We start from the raw sequence: 22,474 nt of genomic DNA, 5'->3' as shown, positions 1-22,474 counted from the left end.
ACTCGAATCTGGGAATCACGCTCTGAGCCGAAGGCAGATACTCAACCGCTGAGCCACCCAGGCGTTCTGTGTATGTGTTTAAAACACTGATTTGTTAAATATAACATCTCAAATATTTTATATGTTTTATAATCCCATTTTTCCACTTTTCTATTTTTATTTTACCTTTTTTATTAAATGAGGCAGCTCCAGAAAATGGAAGTCCATCTGTCCTCTCTTGGCAGCGGAGAGCTCCTGGTTTCAATGCAGGAAATGTTAGGGCACTCTCTGATTAATTCCCAAATAATAGTGGCTGCTCCTTATCAAAGACCTATTATAAGCCAGTTACTTTACCCATATCCTTTAAAATTAAAAACAAATTGAAATAAATGCATCAGAGCAGACACTATAGAAAAGTCAAATGAGGAAGAAAATAAGTACTTGCAATGTAAGTACTGCAGGAAATCCCATCCCTGGCGATCCCTGTTAAGGGGTCTTTCTACCATATTGTCTCAGAGTCATGATGTCGCAGAGATGGATGAAGGGTCAGCGCTGCCTTGCTCCAGACAACGGAGCTGAGCGTGGCAGAAAGGTAAGGAAGACACTTTAAGGGACTGAAGTCGGAGACATCTCTAGAGTACTGGGCACAGTTCCCCCTTTTTTTTTTTTCTTTAAGTAGGTGAGGCTTGAACTCATGACCCTGAGATCAAGACCCAAACAGGGATAGAGTTAGATGCTTGACTGAGACACCCAGGTGCCCCTGGACACTGCTCCTTGACAAGGAAATATAACTCTGAGGTGTCAGTGAGGGGGCAAGGGCCTCATGGAACCAAAGTGGGCACCATCATTGGGTGACTTCTTGCTTCGGGCTGGCTACCCTGTAGAAAATGCCCCCAGCCTTTGCTTTCAGACGTCCTCCTTTTCTGGTGAGGGGCCCCAAGGCTCTTGTAAACCATCAGCCCCTCTTGCTCACACCCAACGGCCAAAGTCTGGGTGTGCGGGCGGTGTCAACCCCTGCCCAGGATTCAGAGGCCCCTGTGCCATTGCTCAGACTCCAACAACAGAGCAAGTGGTTTCTCCTTTCCCTGTGATTTTGCTCCTCTGCGGATCGGTTTATTTTATTTTCATTTTGTGTCTCTCCCATTCCTGCCAAAGGTCGGGGGGAGGTATTTCACCTGGTGAAGACATCTCCTTAGCGGCTGATGATGTCGCCTGTCACTCGAGTTTCAAGAAGGCTGTAACCTACAGGCAATGCGATGCTGTGCTTAAAGCAGGACCTTCCCGAGCCCTACATGTTCTGACTTTTGTAGTCGCCACCACACAAAACATCAGGTACATCAGCTGCATCCGTATCTCACATTAAGTATACTTATTTTTTTTTTTGTTTTAAGAATCTTCATAGGGTTTTTAATTTACGATTGGCTATGAGTTCCCAACAATTACTGTGTACGCTATGAATAGGGGAATTTGTGAAGTGGGAGAACTGACCCTGTAAGTTGCATTCAAGGGAATGAAATCCTTATGAATGCTAATGCTAATTTAACAGTGAACGAAGCTGGCATGTTGGTACATTTTGTAGACATTTAGTTAAACATTTATTAATTTTTACATTTATTGTTTTCTTTTGTAGATTTGGAACCAACAACTGTTTTTCTACCTGGGTGTCATGCATTTTTCTAGATTCCCAAGAAGCTCTTACCTCTGGGATTTCATTGTACTGGTAAGATTCTTGTACAATAGTAATTCTCAAATACTCTGGCTTCAGGAATGTTTTTACTTTTAAAAATTATTGAGGACCCCAAAGAACCTTTTTATTTTTTTATTTTTTAGTGTAGGTTGTATCTACTAATATTTATTGTATTAGAAATTACAACTGAGACATTGAAAAATCATTTAACCTACTAATTTATTTTAAAATAACAATAATGAACTGATTAGAAGTTACATAATTAACATTTTTTGTGATAATCGAAAAAATTTCAGTGGGGAAAGTGACATTTTTTGCAAATCTCTTTAATGTGTGACTTAATGGAAGACAGATTCTTATAACCTCTTCTGCATTCAATGTGTTGCCATATGTTGTTTTGCTTGCAGTATAAAAAAAACCATTTAGCCTCTTGTGGATATGTAGTTGTAAAAGGAAAAGGTACTTTAATAGACTTTTTTGATACTAAATCAAAACTTGGCTGCCAGTTTCTTAAAAGAGTTGATTGTAATATGGAATCTGAAAACATATTAATGAAATTTTCATACTATGTTACCCTAAGATCCATTGGCTATTTTGTGCTTAAATCGGTGTTTTGCCTGTGTGTGATTTTGCAACATGGCGTATTGGGCGTTTGGAAAATACTGATTTACTGAATTATGCAGTTCATCCAGGTTTTGACACATTTCTTTATACAACATCAAAATATCACTTTCATTAATGCCACCACAGATCTCATCTGAAAAGCCTTTAGGTATTGAGAAGCTGGGAAGTTATCGATGGCGTATATATTTTCCAAAATTCTAATTTCCATGCAAAAGCTTGAACATTACCACTGGCAATAGATACTGTCAGTTGTTTCCCTTTGCATAACAGGCTCATTTACTTAATTTTTGAGGTCACATCTCCCCATTACTCAGGTCTGAGTGCCCATAGTTTTATAATTCGTTCTTTCAGGCACAAATGGTAATCCGTGAAAAAAATTCAATTCCAACAATGGAGCGGGTGCCTTTCCTTGAAACAACCATGGTACTTGGACATGTGTAGAAGTGCACTATGCGATCTTCCCATTTGCCCATGCAGAGAGAGTCTTTTTTTTTTTTTGAGAGAGAAAGAGAGTGTGTGTGCCTGCGCATGCAGTGTAGGGCGTGGGTAGGGGTGGAGAGAGAATCCCAAGCAGGCTCCACACTCATCCGGGGACCCAATGTGAGGCTCCATCTCACCACCCTGAGATCATGACCTTAGCTGAACTCAAGTCAGATGCTGAACCAAATGAGCCACCCAGGTGCCCCAAGGGCTCTCTTTCCTACTGAGACTTGCATATGAGTACCTCTTCTTCTTTTTCATAGTCACCCTTGGGCCGAGGCTGCTGCTGCTCCTGTGGACTCTGGGAAAGGGCCTCCTCCACGAATTCCCACTTGTTCCATGGCCCACCCCTGACTCCCCAGCTCTCACAGTCTAGCTTAGACACCCTGACGAGGTGGAGGATGTAATTACACCTTGAAACACTCTGTGCACTGGTGACCCAGCTCCTTGCATGTGTGACTCAAGCCCCAAGAGGTCAGTGAAATCTAATCATTCCTGTGTCCAGATAAGCTGGAAGTAGGACCCTCGAGGTCCAGGGTCTAGTTGCTTTTAGCACACAGCATTTTTTTTTTTTTAACTTGAAACCAGTTTCTAGAGTTGAGTTCAGTTTCAAGCAACGAATGGGTCTTGTGCACTGCGCTCTCCCCACCACACTGTGCCCGTCATGGTGCTGCTGGTTCTCTGGGTCTCATGCTCCTTCCTGCTTTCCTCGGCCTTGCTCTGTGCCTGGGGGGGTGACCTTTACTGCCAGTGTCCCCAGCCCCTTGCCCTCTGGCCTCCTGGCTAGGGCAGGCGCAGTGGAGATGAGCCGGTCGAGGAGGAGCAGCCCCCAGCCCCCCGAGCTGGTTCCCTTGGGCCACAGCTTCTGTCTGGTGGCTCCTCTTCCACGCTGCCAGCCAGCGATCACTCTCGCCACACTCACGCCATCTTCTCCCCTGGCCCCTCTAGGGTGGTGATGTGACGCCTGTCGCTGGGCCCAGTCCCTGGCAACCCCCAACCCTGCCACCTTGTGTCCTGCCCCCCACATCTCAGAGCCGTCCTTCCCTGGGCCCTTCTCAGTTCAGCCCGTGGCTGCACCTGTTCTCTGGCCGACCCCGGGCTGGCACGAGCGGGACCCTGCCCCCGAGGGGCTCGCCGTCTCCTAGGCTTATTGCCCCAGACAGTCGCCACTGTGTGCCGGGTCACAGCTCCCCCACCCAAGAGCAGCTCGACCACTAGCGCACAACTAGTACGCCACCTTAATTCAGGTAAAAAAAGAAGCTTTTATCACCAGCTAAATAGAAAATGCATGTCCTTGCCCAAAATAGAAGACAAGGGTAAAAACACAACAATTTTGGTAAACTCTAGCCCAGGGTTGGTGACTGCGGTTAAGGGCATAGTCTGCTTAGGTTGGAATCCTGGTTCTCCCACTTCTCAACTATATGACTATGATGAGGGCTTCTCTGTGCCTCAGTTTCTCCATTTGTGAACTGAAAATCACGATTCTATCTACTTCATAAAGCTACGGGATTCGTGGAGGTAATTCACGCGAGCATCTGTAAAGCTCACAGATGACCCTGGCAGGCTCACACCACGGGAATTTAAGGCCCCAAGGTGTGACGGTGATGAAGATGGGCGGTGGTGGGGTTACCTGACCCGGGCTCTGACTCGGAGGATTCTTAGCGAGGGGGTGAAGTCACGTCGGCCCCAGACTGAGGCTTGCTTCCTGCTGTAAAGGGGGTTGGAAAGAACTGAAAGCGAGGACTGTTTCACCTGTGGTTCGATGCCGATTCTCTGTGCACCATCCGGATTTACTGATGCCTCGGGAACATCTTACACTTTAGGAAACACGGGCAGGGAATCAAATAACTGTTCCGTCACAGCAAACATAAGCAACAGGTCAGAGGCAGCACGGAGACGCGAGGCACAGCCTTGGGGGTGCGGGTCTGCGGGGGAAGCCGTTGACCAGGCCTATGAGAGGCTGAGTCGGGGTTGCAGAGTGCAGGTGAGAGCGTCTCCGGGGAAGGGGGACGAGCCTGCCTGCAGCAGATGCACGACCTCGCAAGGTCTGTTCAGGAAAGGCCGATGCTCACAGAGGACTGGCGACTCCCTAACAAAAAGCGGCAGCAATGGCTTGGGAAGAGCTGCCTAGGGAAGCGGGTCTCAACAGGTGGTTCCCGGAGCTGCAGCATCAACAGGAGTTAGGAACCCGTTAGAAATGCGCATTCCGGGGATCCCTGGATGGCTCGGTGGTTTGGCGTCACCTTTGGCCCAAGGCCTGATCCTGGAGTCCTGGGATTGAGTCTGGCGTCGGGCTCCCTGCATGGAGCCTGCTTCTCCCTCGGCCTGTGTCTCTGCCTCTCTCTCTATATATGTATCATGAATAAATAAATAAAATCTTAAAAAAAATCACATTCCCCAGGGTCCCCAGCCTTTGGGGTCAGGAACTCGGGGGACAGGGCCCTCCCAACCGACCCTGAGCCTTATACACGTAGAGCTTGGCCGCCGCGGGCCCGGAGGAAGGGGGGAGAGTAGAGGCCGTAACGGAGGATGAGGTTTTGCGGTAATGGGGGGCCCTTTCAGGCGGCAGGTGTTGTGCAGGGCACGCGCCGCTCTATGTCCTGCGACCCTCACATCGGCTCCCACAGCTGGATACCCTCTAGTGGGGGTTTGTAAAGCAGCGCACGGGAGCTGGAGCTGGAGCTGGAGCTGGAGCTGGAGCTGGAGCTGGAGCTCGCTAACCGTTCCCTAGTGACATCGGGTGCGACTACTGTCACCAGGGAAAGGAGTGTTGAGCTTTACTTAATTTTAATGACTTTAAGTATAAACAGCCAGATAGGGCCAGTGGTGACGGTCCCAGTGCAGGTCTAACATCAGACCAAGTGAGTTCAGGGCTAGGGCTTGACCTTTGGCCTGCCGGGACCCCCACGCCGGGCGCTCAGCGCAGAGTGTCGCTTGCCCGCTGTCCGAGAAGGCCTGCGGTCTGGTCCTGGTTGAGTCCCTGGGAAAGGACCTCACCACCCTGGGGTGGCTCTTGGAGTCCCCTGCCCGTAGCCGATCGGGGTTTGCGCGGCGGGTGGAAGTGAGGCAGAGGAGCGCGGGCACAGGCTGCGCCCCAGCGCCCCCCACGTTGCAGAGGCCACTGCCCGGAGCCAAGGGGTTGCCCGCCGGCGTCATCCCGCCCGGGCTTTCACCATGCCCCCCGCCTCGGCCCTTAAGTCAGTGTAGACGTGGGTGGCCTGACCAGAGCCTCCAGGAGGTCTCCTAGAAGAGAGATTTCTTAAGCTGAATTCCAGAACCCGAGCCCGTTTCATTTCTTACTCGCTGGATCCTGCACGGGGCGGGTGGAAGCCTGGAAGCCCCCGCTCCCAGCGATCCTTGGCCTGCGCAGCCCCAGAAAGCGTCGGATCCACCCCTGCTGCCACCTCGGCAGCAGCCCGTGACCTCAGCCTCCAGGCCAGGGGTTGGGACGTGGCTGCAGGAGCCGGGCGGGAAGCGCGTGGGCCCTGAGCCACAGCCCGTCTGTCTCGTGCTCTGCTCGGTGCCAGCTGTGCTGGTTTGTTTGGGTTTCTGTCTGTCTGTCTGTCTGTCTGTTTTAAAGGCACCCCTCGAATGCGATGACCATTCGTGAGTGTCAGCGGCCAGTCTCCTCCCGGCACCGGGATGCTCGGGGCCGGTGGTGGGCGCCGCAGGGCCGTGCTCCTCGGTGGCGCTGGGCGGCCGCGTGGGGACCGTGTGGCTGGTCCACCAGCCTCGGCGACAGTTCTGACACACAGGGCCCACGGTCCCCTTTTTGAGAAAATCAGTTGGAGGTGCAAGGGCAGCTTGAGCCCACGAGGGACAGATGGGGATGGAGGCACCAGGCGGGGCGGGCAGGTGCTGGCCCCAGAGCTTCGGGTGGGGGCCCCGGAGAGCACCGGCTGTCCGAGGAAGACGGGGCTGCCCAAGGCAGAGCAAGAGGATGGGGAGAGACTTGGATCTTTGGGGATTTGCTGTAGCTGCTGGGAAAGCCCCTCCCACCCCCACCCCAAAAGTCACCACGCCGTGGTGCTTTCAACAAAATCTCCTTTATTGCCTAGGCCCCTGAGTCGGAGTCCCCGTTGCAAGCACCCTAACGGGTACCGACCCCTCTCGCCACCACTCTTTGATCCGCCTCTTTTGAGAGAGCCGCCTTTGAAGGAATACTCCCAGGGCAGCATCCAAATGTTTAATCCTCTAACTGTCGAGGCCTTTGGAAGAGGCTGGGTAGGTCACCCGGACCTCCCGCACCCGAAGGCGGGGTGCGCTGGGTTGGGTTGAAAGCGGGCCAGCTCTGCAATCCGGAGACTTTGGCTTGGGATCTTGCTTCAGTCATCATGTAACTGTTTGCAGTGGGCACGTTACTGATTTCCCTGGGCTGAGCTTTCTCGTCTGGAAAATGATGGTTGGGGGGCGGGGGTGGAAGAAACTTTTTTAGGCCCCTTTTGTTCTATTACTGTTGCGTTCTAATTGTCAACACTGCTCCCCTTGAGGGTTCTTTCTTTCTTTCTTTTTTTTTTTTTAAGATTTTATGTATTTATTCATGAGAGACAGACAGAGAGAGGCAGAGACACAGGCAGAAGGAGAAGCAGGCTCCACGCAGGGAGCCCAACGCGGGACTCGATCCCAGGACCCGCGGTCACGCCCTGGGCTGAAAGCGGCGCTAAACCGCTGAGCCACCCGGGCTGCCCCGCCTTGAGGTTTCTCTGCCTTTGTCCTCATACATTCTCTCTTTATATTCTCTCTCCCCTTCCCTTCCCCTCTTTTTTTTTTTTCCTTTCCAAAGAAGAAACACACACACACACACACACACACACACACACACACACCCCAGAGCATTGACTTTGGCCCCTTCTGTTCTTCCCTGGCAGAACTTGTGTCCCAGAGGAGCTCGTATACATGTTTGCATTTGAATCAACAACCCTCGAAGGTTTCTCTAGGGAACTTGAACATTTCCTTCCTAGTTTGAAGAATGGAGCTAATTGACACAATATGAATTTTGATCGGATGGAAACACCCCCCCTCCCCCAATTTGGTAAAAAGTAATCAGACGAGTTGATTGAACAGCAGCAATGATTAAAAAAAAAAAAAAAAGAGGTGCTCCCTGGGGCAGGTGGGGTGGTGGCATGAGCTCGTGTGCCCGACCTGGGGCAGCAGCCACCCCTCCTGGAGGCGTTTTGTCTTCGCGGAGAGAGGACTCAGCTCATTCCACCCTCGGCGTGTCGCGACAGGAGCCGGGGAGGCCGAGGTGGCTGGGGCGCACACTCACGCGAGATCACTCCTGTTTGAGAATTCGTGTCGCTTATTCCTTTATTGATTGATTGATTTGAAATCTGAAGGCATCGCACGCTCGAGGCGGGAGAGAAGTAGAGCGGAGAACACACAAAGGAAAGACGCAGAAACACAAATCACCCAGTGACCCCACAGCCCAGAGATGACCCCATGTGGCCTTGGTGGGGTTTTTTAACTGTTTTTATTTCAACAATCTCTCTTCTCATCACCAAAGCAATATACGCCTGATGCTCGAGCAGACACTAACTAGAAAAAGGAATCACGACCCCGCCCCCGCCGGGAGAGGCCGGGGATCCGAGCACCCCGTGCCCCCCAGCCCCGCGCCCCGCACCCCGCCTGCCCCACGGCCCGTCCCCCACCGCGCCGCCCGGGTCACTGGCTCCGGGTGAACACGGGGCTGCGCTCCGGCTGTGACTGAATAAAGGACAGGGACGCTCCCCCAACCGCGGCAGCTTATGTTCCTACGGGGGCGGGGGGCACCTTCTGCAGGTGTCCTCCTCCCCAGGGGCCCAGGAGAGCCAGCAGGCCAGGGACACCGAGGTCACACGCCAGGTCACACGCCAGGTCACACGCCGGTGAGTGACGGTTGCAAGGGAAGGATAGCGGCTGCGCCGCGCAGGCCGGGTGGGCCGAGAACAGCGCTGCTGCTCCCACCCCGAGGCCCCCTCCCCACCAGCCCACGATGAAGACCCGGGCTGGGGAGGCAGAGGGGTCAAGTTTGCATGGTGCTCCGAGCCTCTGCCTCCTGGGGTGGCAGGTGGCAATGCCTGGCGCGGCCTCCTGAGGACCCAGGGAGCTCAGTAGGCCCAGGGAAGGTCGCCCCGGCTGCAGAGAGCTGCACGGCTCCCTGCCTGTGGGGACCGCCCAGCCCGGCCGCACCCGGAGATGCCCCCAAGCCGCCCGGTTTCCCGCTCCTGGAGCGCAGTGTCGGCGGCGAGTTCCCCGGAAGCCCAAGCGATTGCATCTGGGGACCCGAGAGGGACGGTGGCGGCCCCAGGACCCCTCCCGACCGTCTCACGCGTCCTGCCTTCTGCCCCCCTGAAGAACAGCCAGGTGAACACCCGCTTTGCTCCTTTTACAGGTTAGGTTTGTTGTTTCTGCGGCGCTGGTCTGAGGTGTCGCGGCTGCCAGTTGCACCTGGTTTGGGCAACAGTGTCCTGGCGGGAGAACGAGAGACATGAGGCTCGGCAGCTGCAGAAATGGTGTCAATGTCACCTGCACCCCGTCCCGTCTGTGGCGGCCCGGCCACCGAGCTCGCTGAGGCGGGGCAGGCCCCTGCCCTCTGGCCTGTCCGCCTGTCCGCGGATGCTCAGGTGGGTGGGGGTCCCCGGGCGCCTTGCCGTGCGGTGGTGGTTCCCACAGCTCACCCCGAGACGTCTGTGCTTGTGAACAGATGTTTAACTTGGTGCTAAACGGGGGGCGAGACATGGGGATGACTCGCGCTGCCGCAGTCTGATGTCGCGGCCCCTGAGACTCGCCTCCTCCGTCGGACGCTGGAGACGTGAGCTGTGCCTACTTCCCAGGGGACGCGGGGCGCTCGCTCTAAAGCGCTCGGAACAGCGGCGGCCACAGCCCTCAACGGGCGCCGCTGCTATGATCATAATCACAGGTCAGGGTGGGGCGGCTGCGTCCTTGGATGCTCCCCCACGCTGGGCCTCGTGGCTGGGGGGCTGTGCCAGGAGGGGGGCCGCGGGGCTGCTGCTGGCGCTGGGTGACCCAGGACGTGCTGGAACCGACGGCAACCCGGGCTCGAGCGGGGGCGAGGTGGGAAGCCCGGCTCCTCTCCCGCCCGGCGGCCTCAGGGGCCACGCGGTGCGTCATCCTTGGTATTTGTAGTGCCTGGAGCAGGGGGAGGCTCTCTGCCGCAGGGGTCGGGGCAAGGCCGGCCAGGGACAGCCGGGCACCCGGGCACACCTGCAGCAGGTGCAGGACACGAGGCCACCGGGCCCGCCGGCTGCTGGGGAGAAGGACGGCCAGAGCCTGCCCCCACTGCCCTGGCCGACCCGCAGGTCCATCAGCCCGACGGCTCGACCTCGCGACCTCTGGGGCCGGCGGGCCTCCCTGTTCCACGGACGAGGGCGACGAGGGCGTTCTGGAGCTCAGGGCAGGGCAAGGGGCCTTCGGGCCGAGCCCCCACCCCGAGCCCCGGCTCCCCGCACGGCCCCCACGGCAGCACCTGCCTCTTCTTCGGTGGAAGCGCGCCCGGCCCGGGGCCAGGCTGGCAGGGCCTGAAGGACGGGCCCAACCCTACTAATCCGGCCTGCGCCTTCCTGCCCCCCGCGCCCTGGGCAGACCTGTGACCCAGAGCGCACCCTGTCCCAGGGCCAGCCCAGCAGGCCCAGCCCTGGCGACAATAGCCGGAAGGGCCTCTCGGAGCAAGTACTTCCTGAAGTGCCCGGAGCGGCTGCGTCCCCGCAGCTCAGGAACAATCACAGCCCGGCCGCTTCCTCCCCTGCAGGGCGTCCTGCACTCGGGGAGGCCCTGGGCCCTGGGGGGGGCACCCTGGAGTGGGGCACTTGGGTCCCCGACACACCTTGACAGATTCACACTTCCCCCCAGACCCTCAGTCTTCTTTGTCCTTCCCGTAAACCAGCTGCCTCATCCTTGATCTTGGTTCTTGTGTCATCTTTCTTGGGGATTTAAAAAAAAAATTATTTGTTCCTGAGAGACTCACAGAGAGAGGCAGAGACCCAGGCAGAGGGAGAAGCAGGCTCCACGCAGGGAGCCCAACGCGGGACTCGATCCCAGGACCCTGGGGTCATGCCCTGAGCCCAGGGCAGATGCTCAATGGCTGAGCTGCCCGGGCGCCCCTTTCTTTGGGATCTTTAAAAGAGCAAGGAGAGAAGGAGGGGAAACGCCCAAGGGGAAGGTAAATCCTGGGATCCCGCCGTGCACCCAGCTGTCCTTCAGCAGCAGCGGGTGAGGCCTGGGCGTCCAGCACTACCCCCCGACCGACGCACTTACCCGCCCATTTCATGATCCGCTGCAGCTGCTGCGGCGTCCCCCGCGTTGTGGAGGCGGCGTGAGCCCGGCCCCATGCGGGGGTGCACGGGGAGCCGGCAGTTGGCATCCCCAGGTTTACTGGGTGAGCGCGGAGCAGCCGAGGGCGACGGGAGGTGAGCGCAGCAGGTGTGGGGGGGACCTTGAACGCAGTCCTGGGGGATGCAGGGCCAGAGCCCGAGGACTGGGGCGGGAGCACGATGGCACCGGGTGGTGGCCCTGGGTAACTCCAGCCGCCCGTCCCCCTGCGTCCTCCGCCCGAGTGTTCCACCTGTGGGGCTCCGGGTCCCTGTCTGCGGAGTGCAGGGGAGGAGGGCGGCGCACCTACTGCATAGGGGGCGACGCCGATGAACGCGGGCCGGCACACACCCCGGCACCCGCGGCGCAGCGAGCCGGGACCCGGTGGGGACAGGCAGGGACCCGTGCTGCACGCCCGTCGTGAGCTCCGGCCCGGCCGGGCGCTGCCCATCCAAGCAGGCCCGGCAAGGCGCAGCTCGGGCCTGCGGGGACCCGCAGATGCCCTGCTGCTAGGATCCCGCACCCGGCGCCCGAGAGACCCGGATTCCCATGTCACGTCGCCTGCACACGGTGGGCCCTTCTGGGGCCTCAGTGCTCCCGTCTGTGAAACGAGTGTGGCGGTGGTGCATTCCTCCTGGGGTCGCCGTGGGGGCTACCGCGTGCCACGTGCACAGCCCAGAAAGTACACGGGCTACGCGAATGACAGCCTCGGACTCAGCTGGCATCGAATGAAAGAGAAGCAGTACCGGGCGGGGGGGGGGGGGGCGTCTTGCAATAACCTGGGTGCTGGCGCCTTTGGGCCACAGCCTTTCCACGCTCCCCTGGCTCGGTTCGCAGCTTGTCCTGTCTTCACCTTTCCTGCCCGCACGTCCTCTGCCTGCAGGTCCCCGAGCCCTCCATCGGGTCAGGGGAGCTTGTTTACGAGGAGAGACTTCCCTGACCCCAGGGGGCCCGGGGCGTGTGCCCTGCCACACGGTCCCCGAAGCTGCGCTTTGGCCCCTGCCTGTCCCCTGCACCTGCCGGTGGGATCCAGGAACCCAGAGGTCATGGCTGCTCTGGTCCCCACGGCACCTGCGGCGCCCAGGCCGGTTTCCACCATAAAGAGCCCGGCCCCAGGGACTGGATGCACAGACGGGGACCACGCGGGGCTCAACTCCTCAGCAGGGGCAAGCTGGCCCCATCCCCGAGCCCGGCCACGGCCCAGCAACACTGCGCGAGGCCTCTCTGCGTCCTCGGAGCGCCCCCAGCACGGGCACGGGCGGTGCTCCCCCAGACCCGGGGCACATGGGGCCTCCGGAGCATCCCGCGGCCCCGGATCCTGCTGCAGCCCCGCGCACGGGCCGTTTTCAGCGGGGAGAGGACCGTGGGAGGGAGGGCGCGGGGGGCGGGTGGGGGCATCTGGAGACCGGGTGTGAGCCGAGCTGCTCTGCCCCACACACCCCGCAACGCTTGGGACCGGCGACCTCCCTGTGGCTGGGTGACGGGGCCCGCAGGTGCAGGGCCACCTCCTCGGCCCCTGGCTCAGCGAGGCCCCGGCCAGCCGGTGGCACCACCGGCCTCCAGCGCCTCCTCCTATGGGCTCCGCGACCAGGAAGCCACGTCGGGGCGTCACCAGAGCGGCTGGTGGTGACAGCCCCAAGCCCCCGGTGCTGCTCACGTCGCCGCCCGGCCGCCTGGGGGATGCGTGGCCACATGGGGTGCCAGGGCCCGGGGGCGTGCCGGGTCACACGGCGGCAAGTGGCGGCGCCAGCTCTGGGCCCGGTGTCGTGCCTGTGCTCTGTCCTGGCAGGAAAGGACGACCGTGGCTTGCGGGGTGGTCAGGAGGCCGGCAGTGGGGGGGCAACTGCCGGGGGAGACACGGGGTCTCTGGGTAACGGGGCTCCGCGGCGGTGGGTGCCCAGGGTCCTGGCCAGCACGGGCCTGGGAGCGCAGAGATCCCGGCCGCCAGGCACAGCTGGGTCTGCACCCACGTCCCGCAGCTCGCCGCCTGGCTGCCTGGGGCACTCGGTCGACTCTGATGGGGGTTTCAGGGCACCGTCCGGGGTTCGGAGTGTTGTGCGGGTTGCGTGGGGAGATGTCTGGGTCTCTTCCCTCCCCTTTGCATCACGGTCCCAAGAAGGCGAATTTATTTAACCAATAATTTAATCAATTTTAGCCAATGCCCCCCCTTTATGGACTCGGTCGCATCCCAAAGCTGGTTTGGGGTGTGCTTGTCCTCTGGGTTTTCGGACAAGCAGCATCATTTGTTGAAAGTCTTTCTCAGGTCGGGGTAGCTGATGGTCTCAGGGTCACTTCCACGCTCCTGCCTGGTCTGCCGAGCAGCCATCCCCCTGCCCTTCGGTCCCAGCCGGTGGTGCCTCCTCCCCAGGGCGCGGCCCCGTGCGGGTGGAGTCGCGGCCCCATCCAGGGACGAGCTGCGGCGGCCAGGCTTGGGGCTTCCGCACACGCGGCACCCGTTCTCCGCCGGGTCTCTGAGCCCAGGCCTGTGGCCGTTCAATGGAGGGGGGGGGTGGGCAGCTGCCTGGCTGGCTCCGGCCTCGGCTGGGGAACTCGGGGAGCTGCTGGGGCCCGCGTCCTATGAGGGGGCAGAAGCCACGAGTGCCGACGATAGGCCCAAGCCTGAGCCCGTGCTGCCTCCCTGGCCTCGCTCCCCGCAGAGTGAAGCAGAGTCCAGCCAGGTTGGGGGCGGGGGGGGGGGGACAGGGACTGTACAGGAAGGGGCCGCAACGCTGGGTTGAATCTGGAGAAGGTCAACATCCAAGAGAGGAAGGTTCTAGATAAGCCCAGGGAGAGATCTATGCCCGGATTCACAAAAAAGAAGGTACACGGTGGCGCGAGAGTGCCAGGTGTTTGAGACAGAGGGTGAAGGTGGGGCGCAGGCAGTGCGTCCGGCCCCGGAAGGCAGCCCGATAACATCTGGAATTCCCCAGCCACACCAGCTTGGGGGCAAATATCCAAGTGGGGGTGACCGGGGGTCACAGGATAACAGGAGGGAGAGCTGACTTGGGTTCTCAGACCCCATGTCGGTGGTGCTAAGCGCGCGTGCATGCTCCCAAGGCCTGCGTGGGTCGGGAGCTGTGAACCTGTGATCCCCGAGGGCCTGCAGCAGGTCTGTAGGGTTAGGGCGTGTGGTCTCCGTTTTACAGCCGAAGAGCCTGGGCCTCAGGAAAACGGGCGGAACTGACGGGTTGGCCAAATCGCTGAAGACGGGAGGGCTGGAGGAGTGATTTCTGACTCCTCGGCTTTCCCTCTTAGCATGTTTTCTGGGCTCCCGAGCCTTCCCTCCCACACCCGTCCTCCCCGCTGGCGGGGTCCCGGGAGGCTCCTGGTCCGATTGGCAGCCAGAACAGTTTGGTGGCTCCTGTCATTTCTCCCACTTAGGGGTTCCTAACCGAGAGGCCGTGGGCCTTCTCTCCCCCCACTAACGGGCCCCCGGCGCCTGGGAGAGCTCCCCTGACCAGTGCTGGGATGTCAGGGGGGGGCCAGATTCCAGGTCAGGGGACTCCTGAGCAGCACCACGCGGGGTCCCTCACAGGTGGCCCCGTCCCCCGGTCATTAATGGTGCTTCAGGACGGAGCCGTGGGCCTTTCACTTTCTCCTTCCGCTGAATGGTGACCCCCCCACTGAGAAGCCTCCCCACGGATGCTGTGCATCTGCCTTCGGCAGCGGGAGGGAGCCCGTCTGTCCTGGTGTCCCCGCAGCAGCTCACTCAAGGCTCTTATGCAAAAGGAGCACTTCAAGCAATGCTCTGAGAGCCCCTTAGAGGCAGAAGAAGGTCTCGACCGCTCCCCCTTTTTTGGACAGAGCAGTGTGAGGCTTGGTCCATGTTCCCACAGTGGTGGTATGTTCACGAACACGGATGGCCGGGACCTCAGGAATGCCCCCTTGGTCGGTCCTGTTCCTCGTCCTCCTTTCCAAGTTCAGGGACCCGAAAGCCCGTTTTGGTGTCTGCCGGGTTGTGGACGACGGCCCCTTCCCTCCCTCTACCATCTTTGCTCAGTTTATATCACTCGAGGGGCCAAGCCTGTGTCAGGGAATGTTCCGTATGGTGGCGACCTGAGATGGACCCTGCTTTGGCAAGCCTCCCGCTGCCACGGAGGTGACGGACGCGAGGATAGGCAACTGGCAGATGATAAGCGCTCCCCTCAAGGGAGTGGCAGGTGAGGCAGGGACGGGCGCCCCTAAGGAGGTCGGGGGGCGGGGGGCTCCCGAGGCAAGTAAAGGCTCAGCGACACCCACACATAGGAGGGGCCGGGAGAGAGCGAGACACACCACGACTTGTGTCGTGCATTTCCCTACTCCACAGGGGACAGTCCTGGTCACTGTGGGCGTGGGATGAAGGTGGAAACAAAGACCCAGAATTCTTTTTTTTTTTTTTTTAAGATTTTATTCATTTATTCATGTTAGACACACACAGAGAGAGAGAGAGGCAGAGACACAGGCAGAGGGAGAAGCAGGCTCCATGCAGGGATCCCAACGTGGGATTCGATCCCGGGACCCCAGGATCACTCCCCGGGCCAAAGGCAGGCGCCAAACCGCTGAGCCCCCCAGGGATCCCCAAAGACGAAGAATTCTAATTAGAGGCTCACGTCGTCGAAAGTTTGCAAAGGTCGCGGCTCTTCTCTTCCGTCTCCCCCGCACTCAGCCCTGCACAGACCCACCTCCACATGGCTAAATTCATTGAGTCCCGGCTGACACTGCCAGGCAAGAGGATCTATAAAACAGGGGGTCACCAAAAGGTGGGGAGACTTGAGCTCTCGTCCTATAAGGAACGGGGCCTATTTTGAGGAGGCTGTCCTTAGGCAGCGGCCTATCGCCGTAGGAAGGCTCCCGCCTTGCCCGGGGACAGGGTCGACCTCCGTCCCCCTCCTCCTCCTCACACACGCACACACTCCAGGTGGAAGGTTCTATGTCATGACTCCGAGTCAGTAATAACTCGACCACTTGTGCAGCCCGGAGATTAGGGAGCCCAGAGTCTGTTGTGTTGAAGTGGTGCTGGGGGCGGGGTGGGGGGTGGCGCTCTCTCCGGAGCCCGGGCCGGGGACGCCTCGCCAGACCAGGGTTCGTAGAGTGTTTAGACTGTGACTCATGAAGGTCTTAGATGAATAAATACGCTCTTTCTGCTGTGACTGTTGACAGGCCTGGCGACAGCTCACCTTTGCAGTTGCCAAGGAGAATCGGACTCTGATTGTTGCCACGCGCGACTCCGCGAGCGCAGACCGAGCCGGGGGAAGACGGGAAGCAGTGGGGCCGTGGGTAGGGTCTGGAGGCAGGAAAGCAGGAGAGCAACTGTGTCCTCTCGGCCAAGGGAGAGGAAGGCAGGATTGGAGCAAGAAAGCTTTCTGCTCCTAGGGCTGGAGGAACCTGGTCTTAGAGTTTTCACGTGGCTCGTTGGTCACGGGCTGTCGCTTCGGTAACAGGCCCCGAGCTTCCTAATTCTTGTGAGAAGAAAGGTGGCTGTCCTTCTGGAAACAACTACGTGGTTCAGGACATAGTTGGCAACAAGCAAGCAACACATCTGACTGGTGGTGGCCCAAGCCATGAAGATGTGCGATGATCTCAAATTCTGGGAAGTCTGGAGGTGAGGCAAGTGCCTACAACGAGAATAGACGCTCAGTGGGGCCGTCAGGATGCCAGGCGCTTTTCCATCCTCTGCAGGTGTGTGCCTCATTGATTCTCCTGCTGGCTGCCTCATGGCTGCGGGGCGGCTGCCGCGCCTCCGGACCTCACGACTGTATTCAGAGGTAGAAAGGTGGCAGGGGTCGCGGTGTGAGGTGGCAAAGCATCCTTTTCCTGGAACGACTGTGCCACATCAAGTGGGGGAGTGAATGCATTTCGGAAGCTTTCCCAGCGGCCTGACCCTGGTCACCGACCAGAGCCTTCTCCACCAGCGCAGGGTCACGTCAGCCGCGGGGGGCTGCGGGGGCTGCGGCTGGCAGGTGCCTATGGACTATTAACGTCTGGCTTGTAGCCGTTGTGATTCCACCCCTGGGGCCTGGACGCCTTGCTGCCTTGACTACAGCTGGGGTGTGCAGGCCCCGGCGAGGAGTCCTGGGCCCAGGGGGTGCGCGGCGGGGCCTTGGGGGGTCAGCGGGCCCTCTGCCCGGGGTGTCGTCAGCACACGACGAGAATCCCCCAGACACAGCGGGGAGTTTCCCGAATTTTCGAGGCCGGAAGGCCCATCGGCACCTGGTGGGTTCCGCAGCCACCAGGAGCACCTGCTTACCCTTCCAGTCCCCAGTGTGGCCGGCTTGGTGACCCTGGCCCCAGGCCCCCAGGCCTTGCTGGGCACCGCATCCTTGCCACGCCCCCCCCGTGCACCCTGCACCCCCTGGGCTCAGTGATCCCCACCCCCAGGCCCCACTGGGTGCCCCGTCCTCGCCCCCCGCCCCGTGACCCTGCACCCCCGCCCCCCCGGTGGTGGCATCAGCAGCCTGAGGTCAGAGTCGGCAGGTTTCTCCAGGGCCCCTCCCTGTGCCCTGTGCTGCGCTTGCAGGGTCCGCGCCCCAGAGGCCTCCGAGGCTCCCTGGCCCGCAGGGCTGAGTATGCAGGAAGGAGGACCCAGGTGAGGCCTCGGCCCCACTCAGCCCTCCTGCCCACCCTTGGAACCCCAATCCTGCTGTCTCGCATTCCCTCTGGGACCCCTCTTGGCCTCGGGCCCCCAGGGTGGCGTCAGTGGCTGTCCTGACCCTGGGCCACGGCGGTGGCCCTCTCTGCAGGTCCGCAGTCTCGCTGACGGCAGGTGGGAGCCCCGAGTGGCTCCGGGGAGCACCTGGGCCTGCGGGGCTGCTGCTGCCCCGTCCCCGCCCCTGAGCCCGGCCTGGACAGCTGGGCCACACGTCTCCATCCCGCATCCAGTGCCGCATGGGGGCAAGGCCACAGCTGCAGCCCCGGGGCGGGGGCCTGTGAGCGCCTGAAGGGGGTGCACCCGGGTCATCACCCCCGGTGACCCCCCACTGCTGATCCAGGGCGGAGCTGTCCCGGCCCGGCACCAACATTTGTCTTCTGGACCCACACAAGAGGAGGAGGCGGAAGGATTGGTTTTCAACTTGTTTTTCCTTTTAACAGGAAAACTGAAACATCGCGCTGAGTCGGATCACAGATGGGGAACAGGGGAGGGACTGAAGGAGGCCGACACAGTCTAGACTTCTGTTGGGGCCACAACGAATCCCCGCCAAGTTAGCGGCTTACTGCAGCGCGAGTCCACTATGTTCCGTTCCCCTAGTTAGTCGGAGGGTGTCACTGGGAGGAGATCCAATCCCTGGCTGGGAGGCTGCGGCCCTTCCGGAGACCCGAGGCACAGCCTCTGCAGAGTGCTGCGCCCGGTGCCCGGCCGGCGGTCCGCGTTCGGCACACGGTAGCTGTTTTCACTCTGAGGGGCCCACGGTCCCGTCCATTCCACTCCCTGGTCCATCACCTCGGTTCAAAACCCGTCTGCAGCAGATGGGGTGAAAAACTGGTTTCCCGGGTAAGTTGCCACCATACTGCAGTCTGTGTGTGTGTGTGTGTGTGTGTGTGTGTGTGTGTCTTCCCAAGTTCCAGTTGTTCTACCTCAACGATGAAGTATATTTTTGTGCCTCTGGCATCAGAGACATGTTGTTCTCTTGAGCACCTGGAATAAATGGGGGATACGGTGGGCACCATGAGAACGAGGAGGCTGGGAGGACCCTCCCGTACGCTCAAAATGTGGAAAAACCTGGATGCACAAAGACACTAATTGCAGCTTTATCCGTGATAGTCCTAAGCGCACGGCACCTCACACTGTCCGCGTGGGAGAAGCAAGGGCTTAGTGACCGGGGCGCCCCCAGCAGATGCGTGGAGCGCAGCCCGGCTCCCAGCATGCGGATGCGCCTGGCCCGGGAGCTGGACGAGCCGGGGCGCAGGCTACGCCCTGCTGCGGACGTGCAGCCTCAGCTCTGCGCGGGTACGAAGCAGGTTGGAGAAGAAACCATTCCTGCTTGTTCCCAGGCGTCCGGAGAATAGAAAGAAAGGATTCCCGCCCCTCTTATTACCACGATTTCTCTGTTTCCCATCTTTTGCAAACGAACGGCTAGCACGGGGTTTAAGCAGGCTGGCCGCGGAGCCCGGCTGCCTCCTGACCTGTCTCAACCTCTCCAAATCTCAGCGTTCTCATCTGTCGTGCGGGAGCAATAATCATTCCTCGCCTGTAGGATGGCTGCGAGCGCAAAGGGGTAACCCGGGTGAAGGGCTCGGCGTGGCACTTTGTACACAGAGAGGGATCAAGGGATGCCAGCTGGTACCGGGATTTTCTGATTACGAAACTACGTGCAACAGAACTCAAGGCTCTAAGGAAGAGGAATGTGCCGTCCGGTCTCCCACCGTTCGCTCCCAGTCTTCCCCCAAAGGATTATTTAACAAATGCTCTTTTTTTTTCTAGTCCTTAATCACTATGATACGTTGAGAAGTGGCTAAATAGCAGCCTTCTGTAGGAATCAACTCCCGTGTGTCAACACTTAGAGAAGGTGTCCCTCGGTGCCCCTCCGCGTCCCCAGCAGCGGGGTCTGCGTGTAACCAGGAGGCCAGCCAGGGCCGGGTAAACGGGTGTATTAGTGACTTATTGCTGGAAAACAAACTGACACGAATTTATGCATGCATTTTCTTGCAGTTTTTGTGACTCGAGAATCTTGGCATGGCTTGGCTACGTCCTTAGCTCAGGGGTGTCACGAGGTTGCAGCGAAGGGGTTAGCGGGGCTGCCTTCTCATGTGGTGGCTTGGCCGGGGAGGGATGCCCCTCCCGGCTCATCAGGTTGTCGGCACAGTGGATTTCCTTGTCGCCGTGGGACTGCGGGCCTTTGCCGCCCTGGCCCTGGCCGTCAGCTCCTAAGGACCACGGTTGCCGACTGCACTAATCCCACAAGGAGAGTCTCTGCAGCAAGTCTGCCAACAAGGTGAGGCCTTACGTGACCTAACGCGGTCACGGGAGTGACATTCCATCCCCTCTGCCCTATTTTGTGGGCTCAAAGCTAGTCACCCTCATTTTTAAAGGGAGTAGATCACGCGAAGACATGCCCCGCAACGGGTGGGGATCACGGGGACCACTTCTGCGTCTGCCCACCCGCAGCACAAGGGGAGGCCTGTCTTCCCTGGGTGGGAAGAAGCCGGCGCACACCCGGTGGGGGTTGAAGGAGCCTTCCCACGCTGCCGTCCGTGCCCCGGGCTCTTTACTTCTTACCGTTTGATCATCTTTCATCTCTTGGATCGTAAGATTAGGAGCTGCTTCTCTAAGTTTCACCTCCTCATTCAAAGAAGGAAGAATGACAAAGCGCAAAAGCCACAAAGCAGCCAAGTGTGACTCTTTTTTAGCAGCAAGACCATAGCCTTCCAGAAACCCACCCGTATCCTTGTCCCCTGCCTCCCGCTGGCCTTTTCTGAAACACCCGGCTGCTTCCAGTGTGCAGGGCGTTGGAAAATATATGTTTCATTAACCAGTATCCGAGGGACCCCCCCCCCAAATGAGCGGGGTCCGGCACAGATGTTTCCAGTACGTGGGCACGCGGGTGGAGCTGCCGGTGAGGCTCGCCTGGGATGGGCCCCCGCTCGAGCGGGGAGAGCCTTTGCACAGTGCCTGATGCTCGGTCTCTTCTCCCCCCCTCTGCTTCCCCAAGAGCAGCCCCTCCAGAGTTAAGCCCCGTGCCAAGCAGACAAGCCTACATTTGGGGCCTGCAGGAGGACTGCGGAGGGAGGACTGCGGAGGGAGGACTGCGGAGGGAGGACTGCGAGAGCCCGGCCTGGACGAGGAGCAGCGACTGCAACACCCTCCCTTGCCCCAGGGAGGAGCAGCTTGGAAACTTTTTATGAGATTCCAGAAGCAGCAAGGTCAGCAGGTTTATGGCCATTCTGCTTCGTTTGTAAATACAGCCTTTGAATGAGAGTGTTCGGGCTCCTTGACGGGAACAGGGCTGGTGTTGGCTCCTCTGGAAGAGGGGACAATAAGATAGGAGGTATTGGGTCCCACGTGACCGCAAGGCCTTGGGAGTCACCTGGGCCCCAGGACAGCAGCGACGGGCTGTGTCCCTTCAGAGAGCTCATTTCCAGGCGGCCTCACGGCAAAGGCCCCGGGGGGTCGGGGGCAGGTCGTTGGAGTTGTCAGGCGGCTGCAAAGCTCTGGGTTGGCCCATCCGAGGGGACAGCTGTGTCCACGTGGGAGCACATGGGGACCAGCCCCGCGAGGGCCACTGCTCCTTCCCGGACCGCTCGCCCCACCGTGCTTACCGCCGGGAAGCCCCGGGCCCCTGCCAGGGCCGGCTCTGGGGGTGGCTGGCCGTGGGGACCCGGTCACCCGGGTCACACAGAGCCAGAGCCGCCGTGTGTCCCTGGGGGGGGGGGAGAGGATCAGGAGACAGCAAGGGGATGGTTCCCCGAACGATGCAAGTCCCCTCCACGGTGCGGCAGCCACCACGCCTTGATGATGAGCACCTGCTGTGTGAGGACGGGGCGGGGGGTGGTTCTTCGTTTAACCGATATTTACCGGGTGCCAGTTCCGGGCCAGGGCCCTCCACCCGATGACACAATTCAAAATTTAACAGACGAGATCTGTGTTCTGGAAGTTACATTCTGCTGAGGGATGAAGACAGAAGTAGACAGAGAAGCGAGGTGAAGAGAGAGAGTGACGGATGCCGGGGGGACAGGGAGGACGGGGCAGGGGGCCGGACAGGGGCCGGGGGCAGCCTTCCCCCCACGGGGCGAGTGCGCAGCCGAGAGCAGGTGCGGGGCGTGCTGGTCCCGAGCCCTGTGGGCCTGAGCAGTCCCCGCGAGCCGGGCGCATCTCTGGAAGGCAGAAGACAACTGAAGCTACAAAAGAGAGGGAGCTTGTAGTTCAGGGGGCTCAGCTGCGGAGGGGGCTCAGCTTTCTTCTGGAACCTGGGCAAAGAGGAGGAAGTAAATAAAAAATCAAGGAGTAGGAGTAAGCGGTTGTGTTGAAAACGAGACACGCGATGGCAGGTCTAGGCGGCTCTCCATCCCTGACCGGCTCCGGGCGGCTACGGTCCGTCCCAAAGGCAAGCACGGTCAAGTGTTGTTCTCTGGAGACCCTGGGGGGCCTAGACAGAGGACCTTCCCACGGAGGAATTGAGGGGATCCATCAGCGGGACGGTAGCTCCTGCCTGCCCACCACAGACGGAAGCCTGCTGGCTGGCCCGACTCCCCAGGGTACACAGAGCTGCCCAGGCAACTGTTGATCACCTTCTTGGTAAACCTGGGAGTTAATTAAGCTTCACTGGACACACGAACGATGCTTGCGACATAGGCGACGGAATAGTGTTTCTGCCTATTAAATTCCTGGGCTGTGAAAGTTTCGCTTAGAGTTTATCAGACATGGGGGATCCTTAGATGCTGGGGTGGTCATTTAGCTTTGAGCATCACAGAGCCCGAAAGCTG

At 59.2% G+C, this 22,474-nt stretch overlaps 1 non-coding gene across 9 annotated transcripts; it reads left to right on the top strand.

Moving 5' to 3' along the window:
• Window positions 1-11: 11 nt before the first annotated feature.
• On the top strand, window positions 12-20,969 carry LOC102154504. 9 transcript variants are annotated; one of them, XR_005375872.1, is made up of 8 exons: window positions 17-70; window positions 496-571; window positions 1,135-1,311; window positions 1,610-1,699; window positions 3,034-3,244; window positions 9,141-9,372; window positions 19,704-19,986; window positions 20,709-20,969. It is a non-coding gene; the product is annotated as an uncharacterized LOC102154504 (transcript). The 9 variants fall into 9 exon arrangements; XR_005375875.1 differs by having other exon boundaries at window positions 20,704-20,969; XR_005375873.1 differs by having other exon boundaries at window positions 20,304-20,969.
• The last annotated feature ends 1,505 nt before the right edge of the window (window positions 20,970-22,474 follow it).

This window comes from Canis lupus, chromosome 21, assembly GCF_011100685.1.
Source record: "Canis lupus familiaris isolate Mischka breed German Shepherd chromosome 21, alternate assembly UU_Cfam_GSD_1.0, whole genome shotgun sequence".
In the NCBI taxonomy this organism is placed as follows: Eukaryota; Metazoa; Chordata; class Mammalia; order Carnivora; family Canidae; genus Canis; species Canis lupus.
This window is presented reverse-complemented; position numbering and strand designations above follow the sequence as displayed.